At 42.2% G+C, this 27,375-nt stretch overlaps 1 protein-coding gene and 1 long non-coding RNA gene across 2 annotated transcripts in view; one reads left to right on the top strand and one right to left on the bottom strand.

The window, feature by feature from the left end:
- GNA14 (G protein subunit alpha 14) overlaps positions 1–27,375 on the top strand; it is a 228,435-nt gene that overhangs the window by 168,905 nt on the left and 32,155 nt on the right. The gene's annotated exons all lie outside the window — the stretch shown is intronic.
- LOC129044200 (uncharacterized) overlaps positions 1–27,375 on the bottom strand; it is a 79,451-nt gene that overhangs the window by 44,289 nt on the left and 7,787 nt on the right. The window contains exon 2 of the long non-coding RNA XR_008504630.1: positions 25,810–26,037. This is a non-coding gene — a long non-coding RNA (uncharacterized LOC129044200). The remainder of the gene's footprint in view (positions 1–25,809; positions 26,038–27,375) is intronic.

Raw genomic sequence — 27,375 nt, 5'->3', positions numbered from 1 at the left:
AAGGAAAAAATGTTAAGGGCAGCCAGAGAGAAAGGTCGGGTTACCCACAAAGGGAAGCCCATCAGACTAACAGCGGATCTCTCAGCAGAAACTCTACAAGTCAGAAGAGAGTGGGGGCCAATATTCAACATTCTTAAAGAAAAGAATTTTCAACCCAGAATTTCATGTCCAGCCAAATTAAGCTTCATAAGTGAAGGAGAAATAAAATACTTTACAGACAAGCAAATGCTGAGAGATTTTGTCACCACCAGGCCTGCCCTAAAAGAGCTCCTGAAGGAAGCCCTAAACATGGAAAGGAACAAGCAGTATCAGCCACTGCAAAAACATGCCAAATAGTAAAGACCATCAAGGCTAGGAAGAAACTGCATCAACTAACGAGCAAAATCACCAGCTAACATCATAATGACAGGACCAAATTCACACATAACAGTATTAACTTTAAATTTAAATGGGCTAAATACTCCAATTAAAAGACACAGACTGGCAAATTGGATAAAGGATCAAGACCCATCAGTGTGCTGTATTCAGGAAACCCATCTCACATGCAGAGACACAAATAGGTTCAAAATAAAGGGATGGAGGAAGATCTACCAAGCAAATGGAAAACAAAAAAAGGCAGATGTTGCAATCCTAGTCTCTGATAAAACAGACTTTAAACCAACAAAGATCAAAAGAGACAAAGGCCATTACATAATGGTAAAGGGATCAATTCAACAAGAAGAGCTAACTATCCTAAATATATATGCACCCAATACAGGAGCACCCAGATTCATAAAGCAAGTCCTTAGTGACCTACAAAGAGACTTAGACTTCCACACAATAATAACGGGAGACTTTAACACCCCACTGTCAACATTAGACAGATCAACGAGACAGAAAGTTAACAAGGATACCCAGGAATTGAACTCAGCTCTGCACCAAGCATACCTAATAGACATCTACAGAACTCTCCACCCCAAATCAACAGAGTATACATTCTTTTCAGCACCACACCACACCTATTCCAAAACTGACCACATAGTTGGAAGTAAAGCACTCCTCAGCAAATGTAAAAGAACAGAAATTGTAACAAACTGTCTCTCAGACCACAGTGCAATCAAATTAGAACTCAGGATTAAGAAACTCACTCAAAACAGCTCAACTACATGGAAACTGAACAACCTGCTCCTGAGTGACTACTGGGTACATAACAAAATGAAGGCAGAAATAAAGATGTTCTTTGAAACCAACGAGAACAAAGACACAACACACCAGAATCTCTGGGACACATTCAAAGCAGTGTGTAGAGGGAAATTTATAGCACTAAATTCCCACAAGAGAAAGCAGGAAAGATCCAAAATTGACACCCTAACATCACAATTAAAAGAACTAGAAAAGCAAGAACAAACACATTCAAAAGCTAGCAGAAGGCAAGAAATAACTAAAATCAGAGCAGAACTGAAGGAAATAGAGACACAAAAAGCCCTTCAAAAAATTAATGAATCCAGGAGCTGGTGTTTTGAAAACATCAACAAAATTCATAGACCGCTAGCAAGACTAATAAGAGAGAAGAATCAAATAGACGCAATAAAAAATGATAAAGGGGATATCACCACCGATCCCACAGAAATACAAACTACCATCAAAGAATACTGCAAAACCTCTATGCAAATAAACTAGAAAATCTAGAAGAAATGGATAAATTCCTCGACACATACACCCTCCCAAGACTAAACCAGGAAGAAGTTGAATCTCTGAATAGACTAATAACAGGCTCTGAAATTGTGGCAATAATCAATAGCTTACCAACCAAAAAAGCCCAGGACCAGATAGATTCACAGCTGAATTCTACCAGAGGTACAAGGAGGAGCTGGTACCATTCCTTCTGAAACTATTTCAATCAATAGAAAAAGAGGGAACCCTCTCTAACTCATTTTATGAGGCCAGCATCATCCTGATACCAAAGCCTGGCAGAGACACAACCAAAAAAGAGAATTTTAGACCAATATCCTTGATGAACATTGATGCAAAAATCCTCAATAAAATACTGGCGAACCGAATCCAGCAGCACATCAAAAAGCTTGTCCACCATGATCAAGTGGGCTTCATCCCTGGGATGCAAGGCTGGTTCAACATATGCAAATCAATAAACATAATCCGGCATATAAACAGAACCAAAGACAAAAACCACATGATTATCTCAATAGATGCAGAAAAGGCCTTTGACAAAATTCAACAACCCTTCATGCTAAAAACTCTTAATAAACTAGGTATTGATGGGACGTATCTCAAAATAATAAGAGCTATCTATGACAAACCCACAGCCAATATCATACCGAATGGGCAAAAACTGGAAGCATTCCCTTTGAAAACTGGCACAAGACAGGGATGCCCTCTCTCACCACTCCTATTCAACATAGTGTTGGAAGTTCTGGCCAGGGCAATCAGGCAGGAGAAGGAAATAAAGGGTATTCAATTAGGAAAAGAGGAAGTCAAATTGTCCGTGTTTGCAGATGACATGATTGTATATCTAGAAAACCCCATTGTCTCAGCCCAAAATCTCCATAAGCTGATAAGCAACTTCAGCAAAGTCTCAGATATAAAATCAATGTACAAAAATCACAAGCATTCTTATACACCAATAACAGACAGAGAGCCAAATCATGAGTGAACTCCCATTCACAATTGCTTCAAAGAGAATAAAATACCTAGGAATCCAACTTACAAGGGACATGAAGGACCTCTTCAAGGAGAACTACAAACCACTGCTCAGTGAAATAAAAGAGGATACAAACAAATGGAAGAACATTCCATGCTCAAGGGTAGGAAGAATCAATATCGTGAAAATGGCCATACTGCCCAAGGTAATTTATAGATTCAATGCCATCCCCATCAAGCTACCAATGACTTTCTTCACAGAATTGGATAAAACTACTTTAAAGTTCATATGGAACCAAAAAAGATCCCGCATCACCAAGTCAATCCTAAGCCAAAAGAACAAAGCTGGAGGCATCAAGCTACCTGACTTCAAACTATACTACAAGGCTACAGTAACCAAAACAGCATGGTACTGGTACCAAAACAGATAGATCAATGGAACAGAACAGAGCCCTCAGAAATAATGCCACATATCTACAACCATCTGATCTTTGACAAACCTGAGAAAAACAACAAATGGGGAAAGGATTCCCTATTTGATAAATGATGCTGGGAAAACTGGCTAGCCATATGTAGAAAACTGAAACTGGATCCCTTCCTTACACCTTATACAAAAATTAATTCAAGATGGATTAAAGACTTACATGTTAGACCTAAAACCATAAAAACCCTAGAAGAAAACCTAGGCAATACCATTCAGGACATAGGCATGGGCAAGGACTTCATGTCTAAAACACCAAAAGCAATGGCAACAAAAGCCAAAATTGACAAATGGGATCTAATTAAACTAAAGAGCTTATGTACAGCAAAAGAAACTACCATCAGAGTGAACAGGCAACCTACAGAATGGGAGAAAATTTTCGCAACCTACTCATCTGACAAAGGGTTAATATCCAGAATCTACAATGAACTCAAACAAATCTACAAAAAAAAAACCAAACAACCCCATCAAAAAGTGGGCGAAGGATATGAACAGACACTTCTCAAAAGAAGACATTTATGCAGCCAAAAAACACATGAAAAAATGCTCACCATCACTGACCATCAGAGAAATGCAAATCAAAACCATAATGAGATACCATCTCATACCAGTTAGAATGGCGATCATTAAAAAGTCAGGAAACAACAGGTGCTGGAGAGGATGTGAAGAAATAGGAACACTTTTACACTGTTGGTGGGACTGTAAACTAGTTCAACCATTGTGGAAGTCAGTGTGGTGATTCCTCAGGGATCTAGAACTAGAAATACCATTTGACCCAGCCATGCCATTACTGGGTATTTACCCAAAGCATTATAAATCATGCTGCTATAAAGACACATGCACATGTATGTTTATTGTGGCACTATTCACAATAGCAAAGACTTGGAATCAACCCAAATGTCCAACAATGATAGACTGGATTAAGGAAATGTGGCACATATACACCATGGAATACTATACAGCCATAAAAAATGATGAGTTCATATCCTTTTTAGTGACATGGATGAAACTGGAAACCATCATTCTCACCAAACTATCGCAAGGACAAAAATATGAAATACCGCATGTGTGGGAATTGAACAATAAGAACACCCATAGGTGGGAATTGAACAATAAGAACACATGGACACAGGAAGGGGAACATCACACTCCGGGGACCTTTGTGGGGTGGGGGGAGCAGGGAGGGATAGCATTAGGAGATATACCTAATGCTAAATGACAAGTTACTGGGTGCAGCACAGCAACATGGCACATGTATACATATGTAAAAAACCTGCACATTGTGCATATGTACCCTAAAACTTAAAGTATAAAAAAAAAAAAGACTCCTTTAAAAAGGTCTCTCATTCTGTTTTCTCTGTTCTTGCTTTCTAAACTCCCATCAGATCGATATTACACTGCCTGGATAGTTCTTTAATTTTCTTATCATTTTATTTCAATTTCCACATTTTTCTCTTTTTATTCTATGTGAAGGAATCTCTTCAATTTTCCTCACCTGTCTATTGAACTTTTTAAATGTCCTCTTTGTTCTCCAATTGTTCCTTTTTTATAGGACTCTGTTCTTGTTTCTAAGATTTTTCTCTGATTCTTGGAGATAATAAGTTTTATAATATTGTTCTTCTGTTTTCTACAATGTCACAGCTTCCCACAGATAGCTTCATTTTCTTTGTATCTTCCTTTCTGTTTTATTTTGGAGATTGTCTTTAACTGCCTGCTAACTTTGACTGTTCCTTCTTTCTTAGAAGCAAGGCACTATAAAAGAGGATAGGAAGTTCTGTGCTATGGGTGGGTGATTAGATGGTGGCCTATTATGAGGCTCCAAATGCCTGTAATTATTAGGCTTTTTCTCCTGAGCAGGTCTGTTTTTGAGGAATGTTCTGATTTCAACTCTGGCTGCCATATTCTGAGCAGGGGAATGAGGCTGGAGGGCTCAGGATTCAACACATGGACTTTTACTTAACATATCTGTTTTCTTTCTTTTTTTCCTTTTCTTTCTCTGAGACATGATCTTGCTGTGTCACCCAGGCTGGAATGCAGTTGCATGATCTCAGTTCACTGCAACCTCTGCCTTTTGGGCTCAAGCAATCCTCCCACCGCAGCCTCCTGAGTACTGGTGCACGCCACCACACCCGGCTAATTTTTGTATTTTAGTAGAGACAGGGTTTCGCCATGTTGCCCAGGCTGGTCTCGAGCTCCTGGCCTCAAGTAATCCCCCTGCCTCGGCCTCCAAAAGTGCTGGGATTATACTTGAGAGCTCCCATGCCCGGCCCATACCTGGTTTCAAAATGCACCTTCCTCCTTAAACTATACTTGGTGCCTGCATGTCTTCTGGCTGAGGGAGCAAATTACAGAATCCTGACAAGGTGGAATGATTGTGGAGGATGGAAACTCAGCTATTACTCTCGCAGCCTTTCCTTGAGCCAACCCCACTGCCTTGAGGAACACCACCACCTTTCTAAATGGTGGGCCTTTAACCCAGAAGGAGACTTGAAATGTTCCCAAGTATGAACCCACTGACTTCTTTTGGGTTTTTCCCCAAGAGATACAAGGTTTCAGCTTTCTCTCCTGTTAAGTGCTATGCACTCACTCATCTGCATCTCTTTTCCATTTTCTCAAATTTTCTTGTTACTCCTTCACAATATTTCCAATTCATTTTATCCTTTTCAGTTTATAGGACTTGCCTTTAAACAAACTACTATCCTATCATTTTATTAAGACTTAAGGGGAGAGCATATGTGTTGAAGACACCAGGTATAATAGGCAGTATGGCCCTTATTCTTTTCACACTGCCTCTTTGTCACAAATAATCTTCAATTATACAGTAAATGTTTCTAGATGTGGACCCTCTACACTCCTGTGTGAGAGCTTTACGATTTTGTTTGTGAACTGGTGTTCTGATTTTGTTCATTCAGAAGACAACAATGAGCCAGCTGCTCTGCTGTGCTCTGTGGCCTCCCCAGAGATGAAGATATCATTTCCTGCTCTCAGGGCGCCTCCCCCTCATTACCTAGAGATGGCGATGCTGGATTTTCAGTACTCTGATATTCTGTGCTATTTTAACGTACCAAGAGAGGCAATCTCGTTGGTGTGATTTTGTCACTTCAGTATTTTAGAAAATCCAAAATCTGAATCATTTCCCCAGGAAGTTGGGTGCTACTTTAAGGACCAGATTCTTTCATTTCTAAAGCATTCTGACCACATTCCTCCCCTGTTTAAACCCATCTAAGCTAAGTTATTGTTGTTGTTTGAATTCCTATTTCCCAAATTACTTATAATGCAGAGCATCTCTTTTTGCATTTCTTAGTCACATGTATTTCTGCCAAGCCAATTTAGTCATCAGAAGTCTAAGCTCAAGGGCACACTTAGGCCTGCTCCTGCCGTGTCCTTCCTACTGAGGTGACGATTTTAAGAGGCTAAGGGGATATGCCCACCATGCCTGCATCCCTCTATCTCTGGGTACCCCAGAACCCCAACACCCCAACCCACAGCACCGAGCAGCTTCTAGAGCCCACGTAGGTCTCCTTTGCAGATGTGTCTGGTGAACAAGGGCAGCATATGCACCCCTAGGTGCACGGGGTTTGTGCAGAGACCCAACAATGCATGTCTGGTCCCCTTAAATTTTGTGCCCTAGATGATTGCTTATCTCAACCTGATCCTTTCCCTGGGAGGATGCTCTAGAAAGAACGAAGAGGAGTGGTGAGATTTAGAGGAGAGGGGAGCAAGGAGGGAAGGAAGGGTCCATGCTTAGTTCTCAGACCCTCCTCTCAAGCCAGACCACTTACTGCCTTCACAGCCAGATTCCCCCAGCTCTCTCTACTGTTTTACTGAAGGACCAGAGCCATTCTCCTAAGGGCCTGAGCCCCACATTCATCCCCAGGATACATTTTAGGTTATGTACAATAACTACTCAAGGACAGGTGTTGTCATTTTGCTTTAATGTCACAAGCACTATCATCCAACTAAGCCTTTTCAAGTTCTGATCCTAGTGACCATGTTTTCTTAACCATAGCAACTATTTCTCCTTGTCATTATACACCCACAGCCTGACTGTGGGTGTAGGTGATTACCAGTTGAACAAATTCCCTTGTATAGCCACTCTGGAGAAGAGGGTTTATATCAATAGTTTGTCTTCCATGTCAGACCTGTTCTCATTGTGGCATTCCATTATTATGTGAATTTCCTTCACTGACGGAAGCAATATAGATGAGTTGTCTCTTCATTGCCTCTGGGCTTGTTTCAACACAGACAGCTCCCAGCCAACTTGGGTGTGGATCACAAAATTTTATGTCCCCCGTAAAAGAAACACTGGCCCCATTAAGCCATCATGTTCCTATTTCCATGACCTCCCAGTCCTAGGTGACAACTAATCCAGTTTATGTCTCTATGAATTTGACCATTCTGGACATTTCATATAAATGGAATCATGTAATATGTGGCCATTTGTGACTGGATTTTTTCACTTAGCATAATGTTCTTAAGGCTTATCTACTTTGTAACCTGTATCGGTAATTCATTTACTTTTAACTGCCAAATCATATTTCAGTGTGATCCAACAATCATGTTTTGTTTATCCATACATCAGTATGGGTATTGTGTTGTTTCCACTTTTTGGCTGTTATGAATAATGCTGCAGTGAAAATTCATGAACAGGTTTTTGTGTAGACATTTATCTTCAATTCTCTTGGGTATATGCCTAGGAGTGGAACCGCTGGGCCATTTAATAATTATGCTTAACTAGGTGAGGAAATGTCAAACTATTTTTCAAAGTGGCCACATGATTTTATAGTCTTACCCATGTATGAGGGTTACGGTTTCTCCACTTCCTCACCAATGCTTGTTGTCTATCTTTTTGCTGACAGTAATCCTAGTGTGTGTTGCTGGTATCTCTTTGTGGTTTTGATTTGTGTTCCCTGGATGGATAATGAGGCTGAGCATCATTTCAAGTGCTTGTCAGCCATTTGTGTATCTTCTTTGCAGAAATGCCTAATCAAATTTTTTTCATTTTAAAATTGCATTCTTATTCTTTTCTTACTGAGTTGTAAGGGTTCTTCATTCTGAATAGAAGTCCCTTATTAAATACATGATTTACAAACATTGTCTCCCATTCTATGGGTTGTCTTTTTACTTTTTTGACAAGTGTTCCTTAAAGTACAAAAGTTTTTAATTTTGATGTAGTCCAACTTATCTGTTTTTTCTTTTGTTGCTTCCCTTTTGGTGTCATATCTCATAATCCACTGCCTAATCAAAGGTCAAAAAGATTTATGCCTATGTTTCTTCTAAGAGTTTTATAGTTTTAGCTCTTCAGTTTAGATAAATGATCTATTTTGAGTTAATTTTTATATATTGTATGAGGTAGGGATCCAGTTTCATTCTTTTGCATGTGAATATCCAGTTGCCCCAGTACAATTCAATGGAACAATCTTTTCCCATTGAATTATCTTGGCACCTTTGTAATAAAATCAGTTGACTATAAATTTGAGGGCTTATTTCTGGACTCTCAATTCCATTATCCTAAATGTCTATCCTTATGCTAGTACCACACTGTTTTGATTACAATAGCTTTGTAGTAAGTTTTAAAATCAGGGAGTGTGAGTCTCCCAACTTTGTCCTTCTTTTTCAAGGTTTTGAAAAAACCTTGTTTTGGCTATTCTGGTTTTCTTACATTCCCATACGGATTTTAAGATTAGCTTATCAATTTCTGCAAAAGAAAAAAAAAGCCAGGTGAAATTTTAATAGAGATTGTATTGAATATGCAGATCAGGTTAGGGAGTATTACCATCTTAACAATATTAAGTCTCCAGATTCATGAATGTGGGATGTTTTTCCATTCATTTAGATCTTCTTTAATTTCCTTTGTTTTTGTTTTTGTTTTTGTTTTGAGACAGGGTCAGGCTCTGTCACTCAGGCTTGAGTGCAGTGGCATGATCTTGATTCACTGTAACCTTCACCTCCTGGGATTAAGCCATCCTCCCACTTTAGCCTCCCAAGTAGCTGGGACTACAGGGGCACACCACCACGCCCAGCTAATTTTTGTATTTTTTGTAGAGGTGGGTTTTTTCCATGTTGCCCAGGCTGGTCTTGAAGTTCTGAGCTCAAGCCATCTGCCCGCCTTAGCCTCCCAAAGTATTGGGATTACAGGCATGAGCAATTGTGCTCATGCACAATCTTCTTTAATTTCTTCCAACAATTTTTTGTAGTTTTCATTGTACAAGTCTTGTACTTCTTTTGTTAAGTTTATTCCTAAGTATTTTATTCCTGTTTGATGCTGCTCTAAATGGAATTGTTTTCTTAATTTCATTTTTGGAATGTTGATTACTAGTTGTTTTATTCAGTTCAGGCTGCTATAGCAAAATGCCATTAACTGGGTGGCTTACACAACAGACATTTATTTTTCATCGTTCTGGAGGCTGGGAAGTCCAAGATCAAGTTACCAGAAGATTCTGTTCTTAGTGAGGGCCCTCTTCCTGGCTTGCAGATGGTTCACATGACCTCTTCTTTGTGTGTGGGCTTGGAGCAGAGAGAGAGAGATCGATCGATCAATCATGTCATGTTTCTTCCTCTTATAAGGGAACGAATCCCATCGTGACGGCACCACTCTCACGACTTCATCTAAACCTAACTGCCTCTCAAAGGCTTACCTCCAAAAGCATCACATTAGGGCTTAGGGCTTCAACGTTTTCATCTTAGGGTGACACAATAACAGTAGTGTATAAAACTACAATTGATTCTTACATTGATCTTGTATCCTGTGTCTTTGCTGAGCTTATTTATTAGTTCTAATATTTCAAAAATGTATTTCTTAGGATTTTCTATATGCTGGACTACATATTCTGCAGATAGAGATCATTTTAATTCTTCCCTTTTTCTCTGGATGCCTTTTATTTCTTTTTATTGCCTAATTGTCCTGGCTAGAACCTCCAGGACGTTTCTTTTTGGAAGATGAGGGCTCAGAAATGCAGTTTTCCATCATATCATTGAGTCCATGCCATGAAAGATTCAGGGAACAGAGAGGGGTTTTTTGAAAGTGATAGCATCATGGTTCTGCTTAATACACCTTCCCCTGATGACACGTTAAAACATCTTAGCAAAGAAAGTGCTGATATGCTGTCGTCCATTTTCCAAAGTATGACACTTTATCAGAGGTCCTAGTGCACAGATTTCCAAGGGTATTTTATCTATAAATCATTTTGGGGGCTGAGTGACAGAGCTGGTGTAAAGCTGTATGGAGTTGGTTTTACTTGGACAAGCACTGCCTGATTCAGCACTTTGTCAAATTCCAGAAAAAGACAAATGTAACTCCAAGAGAATTAGCCTGTAGTAATATTGTTATTGATGTGGTGATTCCATGGGGAAACAGACTCCAAACAACCCCAATAGGCTGCTTCTTACTGATGCAGTTGATACATATTTTATCTTTTGTATATTTGTTTATACCTGCTCATAATAATGTTCTGGGTGTGTACCTTCTGCTCCCATTATATTTGAGGAAAAACAAACAGCTTTTTATGACCTTTACAAGTCCTTAAACACCAGGTGTGGTATTATGCATAGACTGTGTGGATAGTTCATCCTGACTCCTGCATGACTGTAGTGAGTGACTTTGGTGATTGCTTTCCAGTCTCAGGCCTAGCACTAACTTTTCTCCTGTGTTCTCAACTACCCTTCTGAATATCTCCCCTAAAATGTATCCCAGGCACCCCAAACACAACATGTAGCAAGCTCCTCACCCACTGTCCCTGCTCAAATTGCTCTTCCTCTGTGATTTTCACCTTCTCATAATGATGCTGTTATCTTTCTTATCAGTCTTTCAAGTTTATTTAATGTTGGTACCTTCCTCTCCCATGCTTCCTTTATCCAGTCTTTAATGGGTCATGTTGAGTCCACTTGTTTTGCTCCTCTCAAATTTGCTCACACTTCCCAGCCCCTGCATTCTTGGGCTGTCCACCCACATAAAGTGCCCAGATTTTAGGGAGGCCCCTATTCGTCAGTTTCTTCAATGTTAATTTGTTGCAAGACCAACCTTCAAGCACTGTCCTGATCTCATCACTCCCTTGCCCTTACAACCTCAATAGCTCCACATTACTTTTAAAATTGAGCTCAAATTCCATAGCATGCAAAGTTCTCCTTAATTGGCCCCAGCGTTTCTTTTCCATGTAATTTCCTGGTAGGGCTGAACCTAATACCTTCCAGTATTGTCCCTTCACGTTCTTACTCCCAGATCTTTGCTTATCCATCCCTCCAGTTTTGAACAGCCCAACCCATCTCAGCATTCATCCTATTGCTGTCTTGACTCATCTCAAAGGTGATTGATGTGGTTTGGCTCTATCTACCCACCCAAATCTCATATTGAATTCCCAATGTTGGGGAGGGACCTGGTGGGAGGTGACTGGATCATGGGGGCAGATTTCCCCATTGCTGTTCTTGTGAGAGTGAGTGAATTCTCATGAGATCTGATGGTTTAAAAGTGTGTGGCACTTCTCCCTTGGCGCTCTCTTTCTTTCCTGCTGCCATGGTAAAACGTGCTTGCTTCCCCTTCTCTTTCTGCCATGATTGTAAGTCTCCTGAGGCCTCCCAGCCATGCTTCCTGTACAGCCTGTGGAATTATGAGTCAATTCAGCCTCTTTTCTTTACAAATTACCCAGTCTCACGTAGTTCTTCATAGTTAGGTGAGAACAGACTAATACAGTGACCTTCTCTTTGAAACCTTTCCTGATCCCTCCAATTATAGTATTCTAATGTTCTTTCAAATCCTCTGTAGCACTTTAGCTATAGCTTTCATAGTCATTCACCACTTTCTGTCTTATAAATTAGTTGTGTTTGTGGATATGTTAATACCCCAATCTCCTATAAGCTCTTTGAAAGGAAACAGATGTTGACTGAATCCATGACAGAGTATTGTACAGCCACCATGGTTCACATTGCTACTGGATTGGATCAGACCCTGATCATTTCTCACCTGTGCTATTATAGTCACCTTTATTTATCTCCCAGCCTCCTATTCTTCTCTTCCTGTTGTTTTCTAATTGGAGATACTCTCTAGAGTGACCTGATGGGTGCTTCTTTTCCTGGTATGACCTGGTGTCAGCCCATGTCCTCAGGACTCCATCCAGATTCCTTAGCCCCACAGGCCACTCTCTCTCCACCCCAGTGCTCCCCACCTGGAGGTTCAGTGAACATCCTGAACATGCCATGACTATTCTGTACCTGTGAGCATTCTCTGCCTCCAGAGGATGGGGAGGTTACTGGATGCCCTGATAACTCCTTCTGTCCAAAACAGAAGTATTTCATCTTTAAGCATATTCTGTACTCCTCCTTTTCCCTGATGTCACTATGAGTCCAAGCAGACTTGCTTCCTCAGCATCACTCATACGGCCTCCCAAACATACCAAGGTACAGTTTTGCTTTTTTACAAAATTTTATATGCATGTGTCCATCATTCCCAAAGGAGCAGAGGCTTTCTTTTTATCTTTACAACATCAGCATCTAGTCGTCTGATAGGTATTCAATACATGTTTGAATGAATGAAAAGAAAACCCAGGAATGCTGAAAACTGATGAGTGAACCAGAACCAACCATGCCAAGACTGTCTCTTTATAGTCTTCTGTGAAAGAAAAATTGTCCAAACCTGGTCTGCAGTAGAGCTTTCTGTATGATGTAATGCACAGTCTCTTTCTGGGAAGTAATTCACATTCCTGATTAAATGCTTGGGTGATTTTTTGATACTCCTATATGATTAAGAACTTCTGGGAAGTTAGGGTTGTCCACCCAACTGACTGATTAATCATAATCTTTAACCAGACTTTTTTTTTTTTTTGGTTGTCAGTCTTTTCTTGCAGAGAGTATAAAACTTTGATATGTGCTTGTAAGCAATTTGTCTTAATTAATTTTAGGGTGACACAAACAATAACAGTAGTGTATAAAACTACAATTGATTCTTACATTAATTTGTCTGAAAAGTTCTTCGTTTTTTTTTTTTAACACAGTTTATCCTAGGACTAATTCTGGGCCCTACCTCTTGCAAAACAATTTATATATGAATGCAATATTTGATTTATTTTCTCTCTCCACCTCACCCTCCTCTCCCAGGTTTCCTTGTCCCTAAGAATAGGGCACATGCTAAGTCTGGATGGATGAATGGTAAGTCTCATAAGAAGGAAGAGAGGGAACTGATAGTACTTATGGGGGTGAGAGCCAGCTCTATATTATAAAAGGAAATGAGGAGGTAAAGCATCCTACAGGGACCTGAGACTAACAGGTTGGCATGGTACAAATCATGCAGCACCTTGTGGACTTGCTAAGGAACGTAGATCTTATACACACATCAAAAGATGAAACTGACTTTAGCTAAGGGCTGCTGAAATTCACAAAAATGTGCTGCATGTGTTGAGAGTTTTAAGAACAGCATTCTTACCGGTTGAAATAGGCTAGGATATGCTGGAGAAGCAAGCAATACTCAAGTCTCAGTGACCTAGAACAACTAAGATTTATTTCTTGCTCACGCAACATGTCCAGACAGAGGGGTGAGGGCTGTGCTTCACACAGTTACTGTGCAGGACCTGGGATAACAAAGATGTTCCCATTTTATGATCATCACAAGGCCGCGGGATTTGTTGCAACAGAGAAGAGAAGATAGAGAAGCATGCAGCAGCAATTAAATGATTCTGCTTGGAAATGACAAACTTCTCACATTATGTCGACCAAATCAGATCACAGTCACACCAACTTCAAGAAGCACAGGGGAAGATAATAGTCCCACATTCCTGGAAAGAAACTCTTGAAATATTAATAAATATTAGAAATGTCTACTCTGTATAGCAAACACAACACAAGGGACAGGATGGCCACTTCAGATCTTGAAGGATGTTTTAGACAGTGACCAAAAAGAGAATTAGATCGACCTGTGTGTGTCTGATTAAAAGGAAAGATTTCAGACTTTCAGAATGGCAGTGTGAGGGTTTTGGTAGACCCTCTCTCCAGTGAAACAGCCATTTAACTGGTAAAAATTGTAAACAACTATTTAAAGCCTCTAGAAATTGTCCTAAAAGCGTACAGCAAATGGAAAAACATTTATTCAAGAAAATCTACTATATGCCAGTAAGAGCATTAAGAGTTGGTAGCATTTGAGCCATGACTCATTCTCATGCCCCTGCCCCCATGTCCATGTGATAGAAGCTCTATCCAGGAAGATGTGGCTAAGAAGATGGGGGCTGCTACTCTCCACTCCCCAGCTCCTAGTGTAGGACCCCTCTGAGAGGGGCAGGCTGCCAGTGTATCTCATACCCTCTAGCCCTGAGTTGTGGAAGTGCTATTTTAGGCCAGTGTGGCTGAGATCTTTTCCCCACTTAGAGCTTACTTTGTGGGTCAAGGGCTTTGATTCAGACATGATAGGTCAAGACAAATCTGGGGCCCCTGAGTGTGCTTAATGGATGAAAATTTTATGCCAAGAGGGGGCAAGAGAAGAAAACCAAGTACTCTCAACTTTTTCCCTCCCCCACCCTAACACACAGTGCCCACTTGTAGAGCAGAAGTTTCACTGCAGAAATGGGCCATTGTCCCTGCTCCCAGCTCTGGTGTAGTGGCATGGGTGTTCTATCTAAAGGGAGATGCAGGTTGTCATAAGAATAGGAATGGAGAGCTCCATTGCACTTGACTAGTCTTAAAAAAAAAAAAGGAGAGCTCCGCAGTTCTGCCAGAGGAGTAACTTTATTGGAAAGGCATGAAGCGGTTCTTGCCTAAGTTCATTCACAGTAGACATGTTGGTGGTGAGCAATTAAGGGGTGGGGGCTGGTAGCTCCATGAATCTAGTAGCCACATGCAACATGGCAGATTGGAAAGAGACAACCCAGAATACCCTTCCTGAGATGATGTTCACCCCAAGGGCTCCAGAAGTGTGGTGTACACAAGGCTGTATTCACTCAGGAACAATCAGAGAGGGTCATGGGTTAGACTGGAAAGCATTCTCCAAGCCACATAGATCCATCAGTAACATGTAGATTTATTGGAAGACTTTGGGAGAAGACTCAAAGGGCATAAGCACAGAGCAAACCCCGGCTCAGCAAGCTACTCTGACCCAGAGGTGACTCCTAGGAATCCGGACTTTAAAAAATGACACTCATCCTGGTGATCTGAACAGCTGGGCACCTGCCCCACTCTGCACCCCCTCAGGAGTGACCAGAAAGAGACGCTCTTTAACTAGTAACTCTGAGCTACTAGACCCTGGCTGAACATGGAGCAAAACTGTAAACTCCCTGAAATGTGAAAGCAGTCTCCAAGACACACACACACACACACACACACACACACACAGACAGTGGTAAAAGGCAAAAAAACCCTAACTGGCTGAGAGGGCTTAAGCACAACCTTTGACCAAAAAGTGGTTTATGCTGACTCAGGGGCCAGCCTCTAGGAAGTGAAGGGGAGAAACACCCAAGCAGAGACTTCAGAGGCTCCATGTGGTCGGGAAAATAGACATCACAGAGTTAGTCACGCAGAGTCCCTAAACAAACAAATGACCAAACAACAAACTCAGACGGGAGGGAGAAGAGGGGAGGGAAGGATCAGTACAGAGTTGCTACCATGTATTATCTAAAGTGTCCAGTTCTCAACAAAAAGCTCTAAGTCATGCAAACAAATAACAAAGTGTGACCTACACACAGGAAAGGGAAACAAACAAACAAAAAACAGGCTTGGAAGGCCCTAGAGGTTGAACTTTGCAAATAAAAACTTCAAAGCAGCTATTATGAATATATTCAAAGAACTAAAGAAAACCATGTTTAAAGAATTAAGCAACAGAATGACAACAATGACTGAATACGTAGAAATAGAAATGATAAAAATGAACCAAATGGAAATTTTGAAGTTGAAATGTACAACCCTGAAATTAAAAACTTGCTAGAGAGGCTCAGTAGTAGATTTGAGCTAACAGAAGAAAAAATCAGTGTGAACTTAAAGAGAGATAATGAGAGATTATGCATTCTAAAGAACAGAAAGAAGAAAGAAAAGGAAGCAGGGTCTCAGATCAACATGGGGCACCATTTAGCACCCCAATATTTGCATATGGAACGTAGGACAAGACCAGAGAAAGGAATAGAAAAAAAATATTCTGTCATAATGGCTGAAAACCTGCCAGATTTGATGAAAAACACTAATGGAAGCATCCAAGGACCTCCATGAAATCTAAGTGGGATCAATGCAAAGAAAGCCATAAGCATTCACCCAGACACATTATAGTCGAACTGTTGAAAGTCAAAGTGAAAGAGAAATCTTGAAAGAAGCAAGAGATAAACTACTCATTATGTACAAGGGAACCCTAATCAAATTAATAGCAGAATTCCCATTGGAAAAATAGAAGCCAGAGGCAATGAAAAAAGTCAATCAACAAGCTTCTATTACCCAGCCTGGTGGCACATGCCTGTAATCTCAGCATTTTGGGAGACCAAGGTGGGAGGATTGCTTGAGCCCAGGAGGTCAAGACCAGCCTGGGCAACACGGCAAGACCCCGTCTGTATAAAACATTTTAACAATTGGCCTGGTGTGGTGGCATGCACCTGTGTTCCCAACTACTTGGGAGGCTGAGGTGGGATGATTGCTTGAGCTTAGAAGGCTGAGGCCTCAAAAAAAAATCCTATATCAAGCAAAGGTAGAAAGCTATGTTTTGAAAATGAAGGCAACCCTCATACATTGGTGGTGGTGGGAATAAAAAATGGGGCAACTGCTTTAGAATACAGTTTGTCAGTCCTTTCAAAAACTTCAACATAGAATTACCCAGCAATTCTACTCCTAGGCGTATACCCAAAAGAAATGAAACACACATCCGCACAAAAACTTGTATATGAATGCTCATAGCCAAAAAGTGTAAAAAAGTCCAAATGGCCTCAATGAAGGAGGAGATAAATAAATGTGGTATCTTCCTACAATGGAATATTATTTGGCATTAAAAAGAGATGAAGTACATGCCCTACAGCAGGGAGGAACCTGGAAAACATTAAGCTAAGGGAAAGAAGCCAATCCCAATGGACTACATATTGTGTGGTGTCCAACATAGAAAACATCCAGAATAGGCAAATTCATAGAGACAGAGGTTGTCTTATTGGCTGCCCAGGGCTAGGAAAAGGGGGAGGAAACGGGGAGTATCTGGCTGCTATCACACAGTACCACACATTAGGTGGCTTAAAACAACAGAAATGTATTCTTTCATAGTTCTGGAAGCTAGAAGTCCAAAATCAAGGTGTTGGCAGAGCCATCCTCCCTCCAAAGCCTCTAGGAGAGGCTTCTTCCCTCCCTCTTTCAACTTCTGGCATCCCAGGAGTTTCCTGGCTTGTGGCCACGTAACCCCAATATCTGCCTCCATCTTCCCTCTGTGTCTGTGTCTGGCTTCACATGGCATTCTCCTCTCCGTGTGTCTGTGTCCAAGTTTCCCTCTTCTTAAAAAAACACTGCTTATATTAGAATAAGGCCTACCCAAGAGACCTCATCTTAACTTGATTACATCTGAAAAGATTCTATTCCCAAATAAGGTCACATTCACCAGTACTGGGGCTTCAGATTTCAACATATCTTTTTGCAGGGATGTAATTCAACCCATAGAATCCTAATAGGTATGGCGGTTTTCTGGAGGGGTGACTAAAATGTTCTAACATTGATCATAATGATGGTGGCATGACTCCTTGGATATTCTAAAAACCATTGACTTGTGTGTTTTGAATGGATGAATTGTGTGGTATGGGAATTGTATCTCAAAAAAATTGTTTTTAAAAATGAAATAGAAATAAGAATATCCCTAGATTAAGAAAGAAAAAAAATGGACTTTGTGGCTAGAAGCCCATCTTAAAAAGAAATACTTAAAGATGGTCTTCAGGTTAAAAGTTAGTGACGCTAAAAGGTAATTCAAATCCACATTTAAACACACACACACACACACACACACACACACACGCACACGGCCGGGCACGGTGGCTCATGCCTATAATCCCAGGACTTTGGGAGCCTGAGGTGGGTGGATTGCCTGAGGCCAGGAGTTCAAGACAAGCTTGGACAACATGGCAAGAACCCATCTCTACAAAACATATAAAAATTAGCCAGACTTGGTGGTGAGGACATATAGTCCCAGCTGTTCTGGAGGCTGAGGTAGGGCAATGACTTGAGCCCAGGAGGCTGAGGTTGCAGTGACCTGAGATTACACCACTCCACTCCAACCTGGGACAAAGCGAGACCCTGTCTCAAAAAAACAAAAGCAACAACAACAAACCAGTTCCAGCTAAGGTAATTACGTAAGTAATGATAAAAGGCACTATAACTATATATTTCTCTTTCTTTTCTTTGCTGATATAAAAAGCAATTATATAAAAGAGAGGAATCCATACATTCACTTTCACCCACATAAAGCCAGACAGCCCCAGGATTCTTTCTAAATTTCAGCCATCAGCCAGTTCTGTCCAACTTCCAAGCTGCTCTCCTATCCCAATATTTCCTGTCCTTGGTGGGGGTTCCTGGGGTATTGACCTATTGAACCTGGCATGATTCTGCCACCACCCACTCCTGAAATGGAAGCCAAATAATTATTTTTGAGGCATTTCTCATTGCTGCTGATACTGGTTGAGAAACTACATGTGTTCTTTGCTGAAAGAACAAAAACACTTATCTGAAAGTTAATCACACTTTCTAAATGACAGAAATGTTTGGCTGGAGTTAAAAACTAAAGGTTAAGGATAAAGGTCCATTTTCTTAGATTTAATCCCCTTGGCCTTGGTCCTACCCCGGGCTGGGAGATTTTTAAAAGCAAAGGTTAGCATCTGTCTGAGAAGTAACTGGTCCACATATAATACAACATTTGTTTTTTTCTTTTTTTAAGTGACATCCACTGATTCCAAGCTTTTTATGAACAGCTCTGGTTCTTGGCTGTCTTGAGTAGAGAATTATTATTGGCATTGCCTGAATTGTGTCAGCTGTTTGAGATGCGCTGTTGCCGCATCTGATTGTGATGGGGACTCCTAGTATCTTTCCTCATCCAGAGAGCAAAGGAGGTCTACTTACTGGCATGGGAGTTTTTAGATTCCCACGTTCCACTGTCACTTTTGCTCTGAAATCCAATGGGGATCCAGTAGGACTCTGCATTTGGAAATGGTGCGCTTCGCATTCGCAGCAGAGGATCAAGATCAGAGCTTAGTGATCTGACACCTCCTCTCCTAATCTGTGCTGCCAACCCAAGTTGTTTATTACCCTTGAGTTGTTTATCACCCTTGGGTTGGAGACACCTTAGAAGAGAGAACTCCAGTGGGTTACTCCTCTGCTGGAGAGGCACGGAGCCCCGCAGGGAAGACTAAATGCAGCAGATCTGGTGGAGGAACTTGGTGACTGGGCATCTGGGGACCCTGGGGGGAAGTTTAAAGCTGCCAGTTCTCCCTGAATCCAGAAAGGTAAGGAAGGGATGGTGGTGAGGGGGATGACAGAGTCAGGGATTGAGGGGCAGAAAGGATGAGCTGAGTCATTCCTTTTCCCAGCCCCCACCCCCCGCCCCGAGATGGAGTCTTGCTCTGTCACCCAGGCTGGAGTGCAGTGGCTCTGTCTCAGCTCACTGCAACCTCTACCTCCCGGGTTGAAGCGATTCTCCTGCCTCAGCCTCCCCAGTAGCTGGGATTACAGGTACCCACGACCATGCCCAGCATCTAATTTTTGTATTTTTAGTAAAGATGGGGTTTCACCAGTTTGGCCAGGCTGGTCTTGAACTCCTGACCTCGTGATCCACCCACCTCAGCCTCCCAAAGTGCTGGGATTACAGGCATGAGCCACTGCGCCCAGCCTGAGCTAAGTCATTTCTAACCAAAGTTGGGAGAATGGAGAAAGGCCTAGGAAAGGGGGAGCGTACCGTCAGCCTCCCAGGCAGGAGCCACTGGGCCTGTGACCACAGCAGGATTCCCCCTCACTGGTATTCCAGCAACCCGCCCTGAGCCCCGGGGAGCTCCCAGAGGAAAAGAACTGCCTGTCTGAGAGTCACAGCTGCCGAGTCTGGCTGAACACATGCCCAGGGACAAAGAGCTGCTGGGCAAAGACTGGTGAACATCTGATGAAAATGTCGTGTTTCCGGATAAAATTTACTTCTCGGTAGTCAAGAGAAGACTTAATCATGCTGCTAAGCTCACGTTCATACTCAGAAAATCTTGTCTATGCAGGCTGGACAAGTGGTCTCAGCCTAAAAGCCCTCAGTAGCAACCATGTGATTTAATACACCCACCTCTTGCCTTGACCCCCAATAGCAGTTTCTCAACAACAACAAAAAAGCATGTAGAAAGCAATTATATAAAAAAGAGGAATCCATACATTCTTAAAGTACAAAATAAGGCATGGGCTTATTATATATTGTGTGCCAAGAATTAAAAAGCACACAATATATATGTTCTTTGGCTTTTACTCTTGCTCAGGAGAATATCAGAGAGCACTGGGCCTTTTTTAGGGAAAGATGGTTTGCTGGGATACTATTATTTGTTCAAGAAATTCTAACAGTAAACGCATGCTGATTTAAAAGAAGCATGTTTGGGGGGTATATATTGCCAATACCTTAAAATAAAAGTGAGTATAAAGCTACAAGGACTGTATCCATCATGATTTACTTCCTAATTGATCCTTATGATATAGGATCATGATATAGGATCCCCGTGTTGTCATTTACCCCTCTGATAAAGATGGTGAGCGAGGCTAAGAAAATGAGTTTGGAATCAAAAATGGAATCCCACCCAATTGCTAACAAGCTGTGTGACATCAGGCAAGTTGCCCAAGCTTTCTGAGTCCCGTTTTTCACTTTTTAGAATATAATAATTTTGTTCTAGAGGGATGTTTTAAGAATCACCGTTGAGGCCAAGCCCATGTTTTATTCCAGAGCTTCTCAATGTGAATAATGCAAATGAACTACCTGGGATCTTGCTAAGACGCAGCTTCAGAGTCATTATCTGGGGTGGGAGCCGAGATTCTGCATTGTTAGCAAACTCTCTTGCTCCCATGCTGGTGCGCTGTGGCTGGTCTGAGGAGCTCACTTTGGACAGCCAAGTTTTGCAGCACTCACAGCACGGATGCCACCCCCTGCAGCCCTCCATGGGGGCCTGGTGAGAGCCTGCTGGGGACCCACCTGGGACTCATGAAGGCCCATCATTCAGTGACTGATCAGCATGAGTGAAGGCTGGATATCTGCCACTTATCACAGCTAATGGAACTGTCTCCCTTAGATAAATTGAGTTAGAGAACAGCTTTAGGGTTAACAAATTAACTTTATACTTTATTTTCTGAGCCCTTGACGTCTGTGATCCCACTGGGTTGATTTGGTTTGGTTTTTCGGTGAGACCTGTAAGGGAGAGGTGCTATAAATAAATCTAATTTACAAAAAAACAAAGTCAACGACACTGGACCTGGCCCCTGCTCTTCCATCCACACCTCACAGCCTGTGATGGTGATAATGCACTTCGTTCTTTTCATTCTTGGGCACACCCTTTCCATCCCCCATAGCTGAGGCGTAGTCAGGGGGCAGGTCTGGCTAAAGATGCTTTTTTGGCCCCTTCATTTCTTTCCCTTTGCTTCCTGCGTCCTCGTCCCCACACCCCTTTCTTTCCTAGGAGCTCCCATGAGGACCTGCAGGGACTCTAGTCCATCACAGTTGCTTGCAGATGCCCTCCCAGCCAAGGCTCAGTCATTGGTCCCTGTCTGTCCAGAGTTTTGCCAATTGGTTTATGAATTAATTTCCTGGGGCTGTCTTAACAAACTGAGTGGCTTAGAACAACAGAATTTTATTCTCAGGTCAGGAGGCCAGCAGTCAGAAATCAAGGTGTCGGCAGGGCTGGTTCCCTCTCGAGCCTCCAAGGAAGAATCTTTTCCATGCCTTTCTCCCAGCTGCTGCTGGTGGCCGGCAACCCTTGGCGTTCCTCGGCTTGCGGACACAACACTGCAATCTCTGCTTCCATCCTCACGTCGGCCTCCACCCTGGGTCTCCCTCTGTCCTCTTCTGTCTCTTACAGACACTCTCATTGGATTTAGGGTCCATCCTAATCCAACGTGACCTCATCTCAATCCGCACTTCAATGACATCAGCGAAGACCCTCTTTCCAAGTAAGGTTAAATTCCGAGGTTCCAGGAGGAGATAATTTGATGGAGACACGATTCAGCTCACTAGAGTTTGGAAGAATTTTTCTGATGGGAGGTTTGGAGGATGGGAGAAAAAGAACAGGAAGACCAAAGCAGAGAGGGAAATGAACTTGTCCATGAGAAGTGCAGGGAGCTATAGGGGATCCATGAGACCCATTGGTGCCCGCACAAAGACACAAACCAGTCTCCTCTGCCCGGCCACAGTGGGGTAGCGGGATGGGCAGGGCACCGAATGCCTGGCAGACGGTGGGCAAGAGATGCCAGGAGGATATAAGGCACTTTCTAGGCCCCGTGGGCTGTGAGAAAGCCTTGTACCTGGAAGTCAGGGGAGTTTGGGGTCAAATAAGGACACATTATTATGCTTGGCTGCTGAGAAGCTCATTTGACATTTGGAAAATAAAACATGAAATTGTTGAGGGATCAGGCATTGCTAATAGCTCATAAATAGCAGAAATTGTGGGCCCAGCCTCCCCTGCAAGTGGGACCGACAGTGGAGAGCTCAGGAAAGAGCTTGCGGGTGGGACCTTGGAGATGAGGACCTGAGAGCAGTGGGGTCTCCTGAGGCAAGAGGCGGTGCCTGGGGCCGTATGTTGGGGAGGAAGTTGCAAAGAGAGACATCCTGGGTCTGCACACTGCCCAGCAAAGAGCACATGGAAGCAGACAGGAGGTGAGGACAGGCGTCATTTTGCCTGGATTACCCAGGCAGGAGGGCACTGGAGAAGACTTTGAGATGAGGGCAGGCTGGGCTTGGGCTGAGCTGCAGGCAATCTTACAGTAAGACAATCCCCCTGCTCCTTATGTTTAATTGTGGTAAAATATACCTAACATGAAATTTGCCATTTTAGCCTTTTTTCTTTTTTTCTTTTTTTTTCCTGAGACTGGGTCTCACTCTGTCACCCAGGCTGGAGGGCAGTAACGTGATCTCAGCTCACTGCAACCTCCACCTCCCGGGTTCAAGTAACTCTTGTGCCTCAGCCTCCTGAGTAGCTGGGATTACAGGCACGTGCCACCACGCCCAGCCACTTTAGCCATTTTTAAGTGTACAATTCAGTGGCATGAAGTACATTCACATTGTTGCGTGTGTCCCTTACTTTTTTATCATGAGCGAGGGACGGAGGGCGATGACCTATTGTTGGTGACAGAGTGGCATAAGGAGGTGGGGCTAGAGTCTTGGGTAAGGGGGAGAAGAGGACAACCCCCCCTCCAGCTTGTGATAAAAGGAGCTTAGGTTCTGCAGAGAGATGGACTTTGTGGAACTCTGGAAAGCACAGTAGATACTGTTCAGGAATAAATGGGCACTGATTTCTGCTGTGTCCCCTTGGGATGTAGCCCTGCTAATGCCAAATTTGCTTTGAAAGCCAGAGAAAAGCCCTCGATGTTGATAAACAACCTCTGATACAAAAGTGCACAGATTTCCTTAGCATCTTTACTCTAGGAAAACCGTACAGTAAATTGAGAAGAGACTTCAGTGCAAGTTCTCTTCAAATACGTGGGGGCATCCTTATACTAAAAAAGCGTTTGCTGTTTATCCGAAATCCAAATTTAACTGATGTCCCGTATTTTTATTTGGCAACCATGTTCTGATGAGACTTTGATATCTGGGCTAACTAAATCCGGAACTTTTGCTAACTGTGCCCCACTGTGATGGGGTCTTCTCACCAGTCACTAATCCATCAGAAACCCACTGAAGGTTCAGGCGCGCGTGGCCAGCCCATTCCTAGCCCGCCACACTGCTACCCAGACAGAACATCCACTGCTTCCACATTCTCCCCAGGCTGCAAAGAGTTCCCAGGAGACTTTCTTTTCCCCTTCAAAGCTGTGCACTTGGGCCTGGTTTCACCTGCAGAGAAGTGGGTAATGGCTGATAGAGGAAGATGCGGGTCCCTAAGACAGTCGCCTCTGCTCCACAGTGCCATCTAGAGGAAAGCCAGGACATACGCTCTGAGGAGCGCAAGGCTGGGATGTTAATAAACAGGCCCTTGGGAAATCTGGAGTGCCCTGTTCCCCTCATTATGATCCCGATCCCAGGCAGAAATGCCTGTGGGCTATCACTACAAAAGGAAAACAACAACCAAAAATGCATCCAGGATTAAAACCACCATTTCAAAAGCACATCATTAAAGCAAGCTGTGACCCAAATATTTGTTTTGGTGTGCTTAAGAGTTTTTCAAGCAATTGAAAAGAGTGGAAAAAGTGAAACACCAAGAAAAAAGAAAAAGAAAAAAAAGCAGAGCAAGGAATGTGTTGGATGATTTTCTGCAAGCCAAGGAGGACTTTTTTATTTAAAAATATGTAAGCTTTGGTGTTGAGGGAGAACTACTGCAAAACTAGACTTGAATTATCATTGGAGCAGGATTTTGAAAATGTATTAAGAGTGGCAGGTTGGGCGTGAGGGTGTCTATAGCCTGGATGAAGGTGCTTATGAAGTAAAAGGCATGTCAATGGGAAATGTGGTTGCTGGAAACATGAAGTTAAATTCAGTGCAAAGAGTAGGACAACCTCACATGTGTCCTTGTGTGCAAGGGAAATCAGCTGCCCTCTTGGCTGCTTTCTCACACTCCAGTAGGGCATTGCCAGTCCATCACACAGAGCTGTCTATAAGACATTGATGGAGTACTATGGAAAGCTTATGGGCATGCACAATTGGGCTTAGTCCCTTTACCACTCATTCACTTTATAATTACAGGAAGCAACTTAAGTTCTCTTGTCAATTTTTATGTACTTGAAAGAACTACTAATAAAATTCAAATTTATAGAACATTGCCCCCCAAGGGGCATTTTGTGTTGGTGATAATATTCTACTAACTTGAAAAGTTGCAGCAAAGATGCGCCTTCCGCTAAACTCTAACTCAGTCTCTTTCTTTTTCTCTCTCTCTTTCTCTCTCACTCTCACTCTCTCAAAGGGTCAGAATGCCTGGGTTCTTACCTTCATATTAGCTCTGAAACAGACTTCAGATAAAACCTAGCTACGTCGTTCTGGCTGAAACTTTATAGGTGTTAGGTATAAAGTAAGCACCCTGGGTCTTGCTTCTGTTAATGGACTTGCAATTGTGGAAGCTGCCACTACGTGGCGTCGTGAGTCACAGTGAATCCTAGTGAGTCACAGGCATGAAACCTAAGTTCTGGCTATCCCTAGTCAAGGCTATTTATGGTCCTAGGTAAGTACGTAAACTAGTCAGCCGTGTTTTTTTTTTTCATAAACATCACATTGATATTGATATGGATGTAAACCTCTGACAATAATTATTACCTGATTTATTTTTTAAATATTGTATTTATTTTTAATAAACATTTTCCAATAACTATATTATATTTATTGTATAAATAATATCCTTTGGAGTAGGGTTAAAGAATGTGGGCTGGCATCAGCGATGTACCTTCAGAATGTGTCTTATCAACTCTAGTTTTTCATACTCTGTTTTAGAAAGAACATACTTTACTCCTCAGTTCCACAGTGAATATTAACAAGTCTTCCATATGGAAACAGTCACATCGTGCTTTTGGGTCTTGGTGTCAGATATTCTCTTACACCTGTTTATAACTTACCAAGGAAAATGCTTACTTACTTGTTTCCAAGCCCTTCTTCTATTTCTGGAACTCCCTTTTCTACTTTCAAGCGGGGTTTAGCTATTACCAAGTTCTGTACTTCAGAGAACTTTGTTTTACATTGTAGAAGAGTACTTGCCAGGCAAGGTGTGCAGAAAACAATTCCTCTGGGCTTTACAACATGTGTAATGGTCTCTTTCTAGTCTGGAGAGTTTCATAGGCAGCCAACTGTCCCCACTCTTTCCTCCCTTTAAAATGTAAATGTATTTAAATCAATAGGGTGTGATGGTTAACAGCCTAGGCTCTGTTGGTCAGGCACGCTTGGAATTGAATGGTTGTTCTGGTGCTACTTCTTATCTTCTCTAGACCTCATCTGTCTCCTTATCTATTAAATAAGGATATTAAAGTATCTTATTTCCTGGAGTGGTTGTAAAGATCATATGTGATCACGCTTATACTAGGTGGTCACAATAATGTCTCAGTTTAGATTAGCTATTATTATTATTTTATTTCATTTTTATATATACCCTATTTCCTTATACAACACATTAGAGGCTACTTATAAGACTATCTACCTTAAAATAGTAGTCAGTGCCAGAAAAGTTTTTGAATTAAAATGAAAGAGTGAGGCTGGGCAGGGGCTTGTGGGGGGAATGAAACACATGTATTGTAAGATACAAGTACTCATAAACTTCTACTCAGTTACTTAGACTTAGCCACATATTTGCTTCTGAGCTTCCCACTAGCTAGTGAAAAGAGAATCAGGTTCACTCATGTGATTCCTATGGACCACAAGGCAAAACCTACCAGTCTCTCAGCGAAGCATAATGGGTCTTGGTTCTTAACTCCAAGAATATATATTCCTTATGTGGGGCATCATGTCAACAGAGACAGTAACCCTAACAATAACCCTATATGAGGTATCGTAGACACTTTAAAAATATAAGCCGAGGGAAAAGTAAGAGGTAGTTTTGCTCCCCAGAGAACTGGGAACAAGACCATGTGCTGGGCAGAATTCTGAGATTCACGCCCCCTGGTGTACACGTCCTGCATAATCTCTTCCCCTTTGGGCGTGGGCAGGACAGTGTTGGCTGTCACTCTCACGATTAGATTATGGGATATACAAAGTGAAGTCCCGATGTGATGAAGTCCCTAATCAGTGGCTTTAAGTAATCAAAAGGAGATGATCCTGGGTGTTCTGACCTACTCAGCCCATTAAAGAAGATCTGGAGTCTCTGCTAGCCTTGAAGAAGGATACTGCCATGCTGTGAGAGAGCCACATGGCCAGGAACTGAGGGCAGCCTCTAGGAGCTGAGAGAGACCTTCAGGTGACAGCTCATGAGACAACAGGGACCTCAGTCCTACAGTCCTGAGGACCTGGATCCTGCCATCAGCCTGAATGAGCTTGGAGCAAGATCCTGAGCTCTGGATGAGAGCACAGCCAGCAAACATCTTGATTGCAGCCTTGTGAGACCTTGCACAGAGAACCCAGTTATACCATTGCCTGGACTTCCGACCTACAGAAACTTTGAGATCATCAAAAGGTATTGTTTCAAGCTGCCGAGTTTGTGGCAATTTGTTACACA

This window comes from Pongo pygmaeus, chromosome 13, assembly GCF_028885625.2.
Source record: "Pongo pygmaeus isolate AG05252 chromosome 13, NHGRI_mPonPyg2-v2.0_pri, whole genome shotgun sequence".
NCBI lineage: Eukaryota > Metazoa > Chordata > Mammalia > Primates > Hominidae > Pongo > Pongo pygmaeus.
This window is presented reverse-complemented; position numbering and strand designations above follow the sequence as displayed.